Below are 12094 nucleotides of genomic sequence, written 5' to 3'. Positions count from 1 at the left end.
AGAATCCTACACACATTCTCCTGTGTCAATATTTGCTTTCTCCCTCATTTCTTTCACCATTCCATTATCTCTTTCTCAAATCATCTACCTCCCCGTTTTTTCTGGTCACCTCTACACCTGGAATAGAAACAAGTGTTCCTGCAAAATAGGTCCCACTCACAACAATTACAAGTAGAGAAAATTCTCAGATGCCCTAACAAAACTTCCCACAGTAGTATAAATGCCATTTTTGGTCTCCCTTGAAATAAGTTAGCTAGCCGAGTGAAACTAACCCAGTCAACAAAGGATAAATAAAAAAATAAAAATAAAAAAATAAAATAAATGCATTTGGTCACTTTATGATAAAAATTGTGTTTTGGCAACTTGTTGCCAACAGGCCTTTCAACTACCCTCTCTGATTTTGCAGAATACATTTGAGTTTGCCCCATATTTTCTTATCTGCTCCTTGTAAAACATGTACTAACTAATGCCAGATGTCATACTTCTTATCTTTCAGAAAATTCATGCTAATATAATGCCTGCTATTCTAGCAGAGTTCTATGTATAAATAAGCAAAATTTAATATTTGTCCTGATCTTGGGCCTTTGTCCCTCATTATCTTTTGGCAATATCCCTAAGTCTTAGAGCTAAAAGACTAAATACTGTGAGAATACTTTGCTGGGGGTGTGGTGACTATGTGCATACATCCCAACTGCCCCTTATTTTGCACAATGCTATGGAGTGTAGCTCATTTTTGGTCTATTCCTAAGAAAATCTGATATTTTTAAGCAAACTATTGAGGATTACAGTCAATGCATAATGGCAAGTACTTAAAATGTTTGATTTCATATCCTTCATAAAATAAATTAAATGCTAAATAAGACCTGCTATTCTAGCAACTTTCTAAGTTTATAACAACACTATTTAAATCTGCACCTGACTTAGGGCTTTTGTCCTTGAGTCTTCTACTAATACATTGAGGGCCTGTAGAGTACTTTGTTCAGGGGGTGGAGCTGATTGGTGAGTGGCATTGCATATAATGTTCAAGTGTACTTGATTTTGCAGAATGTCCCTGACTTGATCTTATATCTTTAGTGTGTTCTTTGTAAAATTTGTGTTTTGGTAAACTGTTGGGTATTACAGTTAATGAGAAATGGCAGACAATTGACAAACTTGTTATTTTAGCAGCTTTCTAAGTATGTAAGAGCAGTATTTAATATTTGTCCCTGATTTTCAGCCTTTGTCTCCTATTAGGTTTTTGTTTTGGCACTGATTCTTGTATTAAGAGGTTAAAATCTATGGCTGTATGCTTTTCTAAAGCTGTTGGAAAGACATCATTTATTGTATTTTAGTCAGGTATCAGAGATGTGTACCAACAACAATGTAGCTATACTTTCTGGGTATGGGGGTTTGTTTTGTAGATGAAAACGACTTTCTGTTATTGTTTGGTGATTTTCCTTGTTTTGATGACTGCTTTATTTTTTGTGAATCATGTTGAATTCTTTTCTGTGACTATTGTTTATATGAAAATAGTTGAAATGCATTTTATTATGTGCCCTTTCAAAATGGTTATAACTGCTGTGTGTGGATGATGGGCTCTCCATATCTGAAAGCATGCTAGCTTTTGTCTTGTATTCATTTTGAACAGTTCTTAATTTGAGTTTGGATGACTAGTGTGCATTTGTTTGTCAGTTTTGCAGTGGCTACATTAGTTACTGTGCATCTGTGTCAAACAACCTTGAAATATATTACTGTGACTATTATTTTGAAACAATCAGATGTCTGATGTATACTTCATTAGAAAAATGGCCATAACTGCTGTCCAGTTGTAGAGAGATGTCATGTCTATGAAAGAATGTAAGTTACTTTCTTGTCATCTGCTCATTCTATACAGTATAGGATTAAAGGACTTTTGTACATCTGTGGGATATAAGTTGAAATCCTTTACTGTGGCTGTTACATGTTTGTGGTCATTACTTTTATTACAATCACATATTTATGGTATAATTTTTTTAAAGTTGCAGTAACTGCTTGGTGGGGCTAGGAAGCCATCTATGAATGAACATAGTTTTTGCTCTTGCCATATGCTTATTTTAAACAGTCAATTTTGATTTGCAGGGCTTGTATGTATTTGTATAAATTAAGGTGTTGTACTTTGCTGTATCTGCTGTGTGTCTGTGTGAGACACAAAATATGCAATTGTGGCTAGTTGTATTATTTTTCCATGATTAGCCATCTGAGGTAAAGACAGTCAACAATGGAGTCATGATTACAATGTACAGAGGTTGTATTTGGAGAAAATGACTTGCCCCACTCTCATGATCAAGTTAAGAAATCATTACTTTAGCTTTTCAAGGCTAGTTTGCATTTCTGTAAATCAATTTGAAAAATTGTGCACATTTTTATCATAATCAAACATGAAAGGTACACAAGTAAATTTGCCCTTTATTAGTTGTTTTCATCACAAAACTAAACTTTCTTTATTCCTATATTCTAAGAATCTAAAACTAAAACAATGAGTGAGAAGGTCACTGAAAAAACAATCAGTAAAAACAAAATGAAAACTCCAGCAAAGCTAGAACTTCACTGCGTGACCTCCCAAACCTCTTGAATCAGAGGCACATGGGACATATGCAAATTACCCTTATGAACATCAGGTGTTTCAGCTATTTGGTGATTCTGAATGCCCATGACTTGTTTTATCATTTTAATGGACAATTTCAAGCCAATAAAGCCAAGCCCCACTAGCTGTGGATATAAATATTTCAGCCTTGTTATGACCTCATCAGCATAGCACAAGAAGAGTGCTTGACCAAGCATTAGAAGCACAGGGCTGTTATACCCAGCTGATGTCCATTATCATTAGGGTCACTGCAAAAATATCCCAAACAGCAAACTAAAACAATGAGTGAGAGGGTCACTGAAAAAACAATCAGTAAAAACAAAATGAAAACTCTAGCAAAGCTAGAACTTCCACTGAGTGACCACCCAAACCTCTTGAATCAGAGGCACATGGGATATATGTCTGGGATATTTTTTCAGTGACCCTAATGATAATGGACATCAGCTGGGTATAACAGTCCTGTGTTTGTAATGCCTAGTCAAGAACTCTGCTTGTGCTTTGCTGATGAGGCCATAACAAAGCTGAAATATGCATATCCACAGCTAGTGGTGTTTGCCTTTATTGGCTTGAAATTGTCCATTAAAACAATGCAGCAAGTCATGGGCATTCAGATCCACCAAATAGCTGAAACACCTGAAGTTCATAGGAATCTAAAACTAAAAAAATGTTGTCCTCTACTCCTTTGCTTTTGCAACAGCAAGGTGAGGTGCCACCACTTATTTAAATGTTTACTTCATTTCTTTTATTTTATTTTTATTTTTATTTTTATTTTACATTTGTTTATCAGGAAAGTCTGATTAGAAACAGGTCCATTTTTAGCGGAGGCCCGGGGAGAAAAGCTCCACATTACAATACATTACATGAGAGTAAAAAGAAGTAGAACATACATACATACATACATACATATGACATATATACACACAACAGGACATCATGCTAGTGATTATCATTTCTTACAGTAGACAATCAGAGGTAATTTTTTTTCTTTTGCAGTTATAAGTTTTGTAAGGTAAATGTATACGTTTTGGAAGCTTTCAGGGAAGAAACTGTTTATACATACCTGTACCTTGACAAATTCTCTTGGTATGGATTAGCCTGGTGAGTGGCATGAGCATAGCCAGTTACTTAGATAGTGGGTTTTCAGGAGTTTTTTGAATTGACTAAAAGAGGTGGTAGAAGTTATTTGGCTTGGTAGTGTGTTCCAGGTTTGGCAATGGTGTTGGCAAAGAGGGACTTACAGCTTTGTTTTTATGTTTGATAACAGTTACGAGGTTCTGGTTACTAGATCTTAAGGGTCTAGAGGGCATGTGGGGCTGAATTAGATGCTGAAGTGCTGGAGTTATCTCAGGAAGGTAGTAGAGTTTGTGCACTATAGACAGTTGATTGAGTCAAGCCAGTTGAGTTGCTTATGGGATAGACAGTAGTGGGACTTATGAGGCTTCAGTAGCAAACTTGTCATAGCAAGATTCCATTTTATTTAGATCAGTTTGGCAGAGTTTGGTCAAGATGGGAGAGGCATAGAGGAGGGTGGATAGAAGATGAGCCCTTGTGATGGTTACTTTGGTGCGTTTTGTCATAAACTGTTTGTTCCTGTAGAGGAGACCAAGTTTTTTTATTAACTTTCTTAATGGTTTGTGCTATGTGGATGTCGAACCTCAGGTTATTGTCTATTTCTACTCCTAGCAGTTTAGTGTGTGTGGTTGGACTGATTTGAATGTTTTCTTTGGAGCTAATGGTGAAATTATTATTTAGGGAAGGAGCTCTGCTAGGACTGAAAATAATTATTTGTTTTTTTGGGGGATTAAGAAGAAGTTTGATGTTAGTGAACCAAGTTTTGGCTAGGGTGAAGTTATTTTGGGTAAATGTTTGCAGTTCACTAAGGGTAGGGGCAGCACATATGAGGGTAGTGTCATCTGCATATTGTACTATTGAGGCAGTGGGAGAGGATGAAGATATCTGATTTGTAAATAGAGAGAACAGCAATGAGCCAAGGATGGATCCTTGAGGGACTCCTATGGTTACTGGTAACAGGGGAGGCAATTGGTCCTGCCATAGGACTGCTTGTTGACGAGCAGATAATGAACCATGATATAGAGGAGGGACTTATAGAACTAGCTATAAGGGCTTATATAACTAGCTCTCTTACTTATTTAACTGTTTACTTATATAACTGGCTCCATTATTTAACTATTTACTTATATAACTGACTCCATTACTTATTTAACTATTTACCTATATAACTGGCTCTATTACTTATTTAGCTGTTTACTTATATGAGTAGATCTACCACATAACTCTTATATAAATTAGCTCTATTACTTATTTCACTCATTACACATATAACTGGTTTTATTACTTATTTGGCTGCTTACTTATACAACTGGCTCTATTACTTATATAACTGGTTCCTTTACTTATTTAACTTATTTAACTATTTACCTATATAACTGGCTCTATTACTTATTTAACTGTTTACTTATATGAGTGGATCCACCACTTAACTCTTTACTTATATAAATTAGCTCTATTACTTATTTCACTCATTACATATAATTTGGAACTTCCCTATAAACCAGAGAATTCTACTTTAAGGAAACCACCGCTTGAACGACTTCAACGTAGTCTTGACATTAATATCAACCCGCTGATTGGCTGTGAGTTTGCTGTAAGTGATGGAAGCGCAGTACTGAATGATGATGACTCTGAAAGACTGGACTCGGCATTGAGTGCGCTCGAGTTTGAGTTGTTGAAACTTAAACGCCTACAAATGCAGCATTTATACTTCGAAGTATGTATCAACAAAAGACTTATACCACGAGGATTAAGGGTACTCAAAATGCCGACTACTGGGAATAGATATCCTGAACTTTTAAGTCGGTGGCAACAACTAAATATAGAGGTCAGCATTAGTTACATGAAACTTATGAATGAGTTTTTTATGCCTGAGGAATGCTCACTTCAAGACTCTATCAGGAAAAACAGATTGACTTGTATAATGACTTTACTAGAAACGTTGTTGATCCATGCTTGGATTATTTAATGGATAATGTTGGTTTGTTTGAAAAAAGGTTATTAGAGCAAAAAAAGCATAAATTGATTAGGGATAATAATGACTTTTCAAGTGGCCAAGTCTTCACTTGGCCTAGGAATAATTTTAGTGAACGAACAGGTGCTCGTAATAGATTTAATAGACCATCAGAGCACAACAATAATGATAGGAATAATAACAGGAATGATACTGCTGTTGTTAACTCATCGTCTGCGATTAACACAAATGAAAGCAATGTTTGTATCACAGATGTGAATAATGATAGCTTGTTTGTTATGAATTCTGAGAGAATAACTAACGCTAGACAGGAAGAATCAGTTAATGATTTAAATGGTTCTATTGTTACACGTAAGAACGTGGACCCAGTAGATAGACCTGAACAAACACAGGTGGTTCGTAGCAAAGTACGTAATGTACAGAGTAATGTGAACAGGGAGGGGGAGGTTTTTATCCCTTTCCCTATAGCAGAGAATTACAGGAAGGGCTGGGGTCGATCCATGAGCAGAGGGAGGCAGAAGAGGAAAGCTCAGAGCAGCGATATGAGAGAACCAACCCTGAAAAAAATGTGGGAGAGACTGACATAGTTATTAATTTATCTCATAGACCACTCAGTAAATATGAAATTGAGGTCTTAAATAAAGGCCTGTCCTTCATCCCTTCAAGACGAAGTTGCATTACCGACACAATTTTAGATATTAAGTTGTTTGTGAGAAACTTACAATTGAAAATAATGTTTTCTGGAAGTGTGGTTGAGAGTATGGATAGGCAGTTTAGGAATCTGAGTTTAATAATACCTAATTTAGAGCCCTCATTAGAAATTTTTTATAAGATGGTAGAGAAAGATATATATTTGTTAGACAATAAGAATATAAATTTATCCAAGAAAAATCTAAGTATAAGACAGGATAAAGCCTTACAAGATTTAATGAATGTTGGCAACATATCAATTAGGCCAGCTGACAAGAGTGGACTTATAGTCGTTGTTGATAGGTTGGCCTATAATAATAGCATGATTGAGATGTTAAAAGATACACGGTATTACAAATTTATTACAATTTTGGATGTCCAGCAAGTTATATCTAGAGTTTATAATGACCTTGAGGACATGTATAAGTTGCACATAATTGATTATCAGTTATTTAGTTATTTTTTTGTAGAGAATCCCACTATTCCTATTATTCATGAATTGCCCAAGGTTCATAAAGATTCCTTTAAACCCCCAATGAGACCAATTGTTTCTGGTCGAGGATGGGTGACTGAGCATTTATCTGTGTACATAGAAAAAGTCTTAAGACCATATCTCAATGTTAATAAGTTTATACTCAGAGATTCAAAGGAATTTTTGTTAGATTTCTATGAAGTAGTTGGGAACTATGATCGTGACTCAAGTTTGCTATTGGTCATGATGGATGTGAATTCATTGTTTACTAATATTCCGAATGGTAAAGGCATTGAGAGCATTCATAAATATTTGAGTGTACATTCGAACTTAGTACCCACTAGGGTGGATTTTCTTTGCACCCTGCTGGAAATCATTCTGGAAAGTAACATTTTTTTGTTTAATAATGACTTTATTGCTCAAAAGGATGGCGTAGCTATGGGCACTTCATGTGCCAATAGCTACGCCAATCTGGTTATGGCCTTATGGGAAGAAGAAAGCTTATGTTGTCTTGATTTATTTTGGAGACATGTCTTGTTTCATAGAAGCTTCGTGGATGATTTATTTTTTCTGTGGGATGGCTGTTTGAGTGATTTACTAGTGTTTGAGGAACAAGTCAATATGCTTACTCCTTATTTAAAATTTTCTATGAACTATTCGAATCAGAACATCTCTTTTTTAGATGTGAATATATGGTGGTTACCGAATGGTGATTTTAATACAGGGGTGCATAGAAAGTCTTGTTACAAGAATACGTTTTTACATAGAGACAGTATGCACCCAGGTTATATTTTTTCTAATATCCTTATAGAGCAGGGGATTAGGGCTTCTAGACTGAACCCACGTCCAGAAGAATTTGAGAAAGAACTGGGTGATTTAGCTGTTAGGTTCAGTGAGAGGAATTACAGACCTGTAGAAATTGAGAGAGCGTTTACTCAAGTTAGGGACCATAGGGAAGGAAGGGCGTTCCCTATATTTTTGGAGACAGGGCTGCAAGTTTATAGAATGAATTCTGAAGGGAGCCCGGTTAACAATGATAGCAATAAGAACCATCAGAGGTTAACTTTGTTTTATACACAGGATGTGCATAGTATCAAAGATGTCATTATTAAGCATTGGGATCTATTGACTTTGGATCCCGAGGTCAAGAGATATGCAGGTAAACAACCATGTTTTGTTTATAAGAATAGAAAGAACCTGCATAGGTTATTGTGTTTTACGAACAATAAACAAGATGGAAATAATTTAAGTCTTGAAGGTACACAACCTTGTTACAAGTGCAATTATTGTATTTATATTAATGATATTAATGTCTTTATACATCCTAACACTGGACAAGTGTTTCCTATCAAAATTAACGCTAACTGCAGTACTAGACATGTAGTATATATTGCTACCTGTGTATCCTGCCGATCATTTTATATCGGCAAAACTGATAGGATGTTGAAAGAAAGAATAAGAGAACACTTATATCAAATTCGTGTTAGATCTGAAGTTAGTGCATTATCTAAACATGTCTTACAGAATGATAGTACGCACATTTCTATTTTCAGTGCTGCATGTGAATACACCTAGTATGAGAGGAGGTGATGTTAGGAATTATACTGAAAATGCAGAGACAAAATGGATTATATTTATTTATTTTATTTTACATTTGTTAACCGGGCTAGTCCAACTGGATACATGTCCATTTTCAGTGGAGGCCCGAGGAGAAAAGCTCCAAGTGAAACAAAACATTTAATGTTAGAAGTAATTTAAAAACAAACAAATACAATAAAGTATAAACAAAATGATTCAAGAACAAGATTTGTACATAGTAAAAAAAATTAGACTATTTTCCCACAAATAAAAACAATAAGTAAGCAAATCAAAGAAAAGATGGGGATATAAGGTTACTAAGGACATCTACAGGATAAGATAGGATTAGGAAAACAGGATTGGTGGTTAGATGGGATAGGTAGAGGTGGACAGAGTAGAAAGGTCAGAGAGTAATTATGATATAAGGATAAATTTTAACAGAGAAAAATTGTAGTGAGGCATGGTAGAGCAGATGACAAGGAAATGAAAAAAAGAAAACAGATTAGTCAGGGTTATTGCAAGAGCATAACCAGTGTTTGGAGAGGAAGTGTTTAAGGTTATTTTTGAATAATGGAAGAGATGTAAGAGCTGTTAGGTCAATTGGTAGGAGGTTCCATATTTTACCAACAAAGTTAGAAAAAAGAGAGTCGCTTGCAGAATTATTAGATAAAGAAGTTTGCATCAGCATTTTATTAGTTGAGCGTAACTTTTTCAGGTTATGGTATGGCATTATGAGGGCAGAGAGAGTTGGGGTATTGTGAGGTTGATAAAGGACTTTATGGGCAATAATAAGTTGGTTAAATTGTAGGAGGTGAGGTAATTCAAGCCAGCCTAGTTGTTTTAGGTTTTGACAGTGATGAGTCCTATATGGTGAGTTAGTGGCGAATCTGGCAATGTTATTATAAGATTTAGCTAGTTTGTTATGATTATATTGGGACAGGTTAGTATAGATGGGGGAGGCATATAAAAGGGTAGAGAGTAAGTGAGTTCTTGCTATTGTAGATCTGGCTAGTGGTGATAGAAATTGTTTAATTCTATATAGAGATCCGAGTTTTTTGTTGGTAGATTTTATTATAGTGTTAATGTGAGTGTTAAATTTAAGTTGATTATCTATTGTGATTCCTAGGAGTTTGGTGGTGGTATCAGGAGAAATTATGGTACCATTGTTGGATTGAAGTGTAAAATGAAGAGGGGGAGATGTCTGTGATTGTGTAAACAGCAATAATTTGGTTTTTTTAGGGTTGAGGAGAAGACAATGGTTAGAGAACCATTTTTCTATTGTGGTGAAGGATTTTTGTGTGAGAGACTGTAGGTCAGTTTGTGATTTTGCTGAGCAAATAATTGTGGAGTCGTCGGCGTATTGAATGCAGGTAGAGAAGGGGATAGAGAGATGAAGGTCATTGATGAAAATGGAGAATAAAAGTGGGCCTAAGATAGAGCCCTGTGGGACACCTAGGGAAGTAGGTAGAAGTTCAGAAAGATGATTTTGCCAGAGAACTGCTTGTTTACGGTTATCCAGGTAGGATGTGAACCAGTTCAAGGCGGATTTATCAAGTGATAGGGACTTTAGAAGGTGGAGTAGAAGTTTATGGTTGACCAAATCAAAGGCTTTAGAAAGATCTACAAAGAGTGCTGATGACAGGAAATTATTGTTTCGATTTGTGTTGATACAGTTGGTAAAAGAAAGTAGGGCTGTGGTAGTACTGTGGTATGGACGAAAGCCGTGTTGACAGTATGCTAAGAGCTTGTGGTGGAGTAGGTGGGTAATTAATTGTTTGTGGATACATTTCTCCATTATTTTAGCAAGAGGAGACAGAAGAGCTATGGGACGGTAGTTTGAGTATTCAGTAGAGTCGCCACCTTTGTGAAGGGGAATAATATGTGAGATTTTCCAGATTGATGGGATAGTGCATTCCTTAATAGTTCTGTTAATCAGTATAGAGATTGGGTAGGCAATGGCTGAGGCTCCTAGTTGTAGGTATTCCCCTGGTAATTTGTCAGCTGAGGGGGTGGAAGGTTTGAGTTTTTGAAGTAAGGAGGAGATGAAGGAGGTGGGTATTGGTTCTAGGTGGAAAGGAGGGGGGGTGGGGCTTGTAGCGGGCAGGTTGGCAGTGTCAGGATATTGTTGATTTGCTAAGTTTTGTACAGCTGTGGTAAAGAAGGTATTAAATGCATTTGCTGTTTTTGTAGGGTCATCAGGGTTACTGTCAAGTGGAGTTGGTGTTGCTACTTTACCTGGGGATATTAGTCTGTTAATAGAGGTCCAGAACTTCTGTGGTTTTTGGAGGGAAGATTGTTGAAGTTGGATATAAAAGTTCTTTTTGTCCTGTATGACTGCTTTTTTAGTCATATTTCGTTGTTGTCTAAAATTTTGCTGATCAGTTATGAGTTTAGTAGTACGCCATTTGGTCCAGGATTTGTTCCTGGAAAGGATTAGCTTTTTAGTCTCATTTGTGAGCCATACTGCTGTTTTGTTTTTCATTCTTATGGTACCTAATTGGGGCATGACGATCTAGGATTGTTAGGAAATTCTTATTGAAGTAGGATACTGCTTCATTTATTGGAAGGGACTTAAGGGGTTCCCATTTGCAATGTTTAAGTTCGGTTAGGAACATTTTCTGATCAAAGTGTTTTTTACTGCGTATAGTTCTAACAGGGGGAGAAATGTTAACATTTGTTTTATGTCTTATTATATATATTAGAGAGTGATCACTAAGGTCATCTGGTAGGGTTCCTGTTGTATAGTTTTGTTTAGGACCATTTGATAATATCCAGTCCAGAATGCTTTCTTTGTTATTGGATTTATTTATTCTAGTTGTGGAATTAATGAGTTGTGAGAAACCATTCAAATTGATCAGAGAGGATGGGTTGTTATTGTTACATAAATTCCAGTCGGTGTTAACGTCTCCTAGTAATATTGTTTCTTGTGGATAATTTAGAGAAAGGCAACTTAATAGGTCTTCTAGTTTATCTTGATTGTTACCTGGTGGGAAATACGTACAGATGATGTTAACTGATTTCTGGTTGTTTAGTTGTAGTTTTGAAATAATTATTTCTGTATTATCATCAAAATGTGGTTTGTGGTTTATTTTACTGATTTGTAATCCTGCCTTGTAGAGAATAGCAACCCCTCCACCTTTTTTCTTAATGCGATTATAAAAACACAAGTACACATCCCCCCAGGTCTCAATGATAGGGTTCCCCTTAGACCTGCCCTTAAAAATAGGAGACACAGAAAATAGATATAGTGTGATTTTTGATGAATAGGACTCGTAACCTTTTATGATGATATTTTTATGTAGTATAAATGTATTTGTTTTTAAGTAAGCGATATATGTGCTTTCATATATATATATATATATATATATATATATATATATATATATATATATATGCATATATAATTGTTTTTATGTATATATATATATATATATATATATATATATATATATATATATATATATATATGTTTAGATATGGTTGAATTTTAAAATGCATCTGTTCAATTTTTGTTGATTCATGAAATGTCTTATGAAGCTGATGTCTTTAAGGGGCTATTTCACTAATTGATTAATTGTGTTGATTGACATTTTTTGAATTTTTTATATAAGCCTCATTTTAGATTTGACTGTTATAGGTTTGATGGAGCTTGATAGCGAAAGCGCTTGCCAATTGTGTACCTGAATAAAACTGCTACTTTGTGTTT

This window comes from Protopterus annectens, chromosome 6.part0, assembly GCF_019279795.1.
Source record: "Protopterus annectens isolate FY-2018-M chromosome 6.part0, PAN1.0, whole genome shotgun sequence".
NCBI lineage: Eukaryota > Metazoa > Chordata > Ceratodontiformes > Protopteridae > Protopterus > Protopterus annectens.
The sequence above is the reverse complement of the archived record's forward strand: the minus strand, read 5'-3'. Positions refer to the sequence as shown.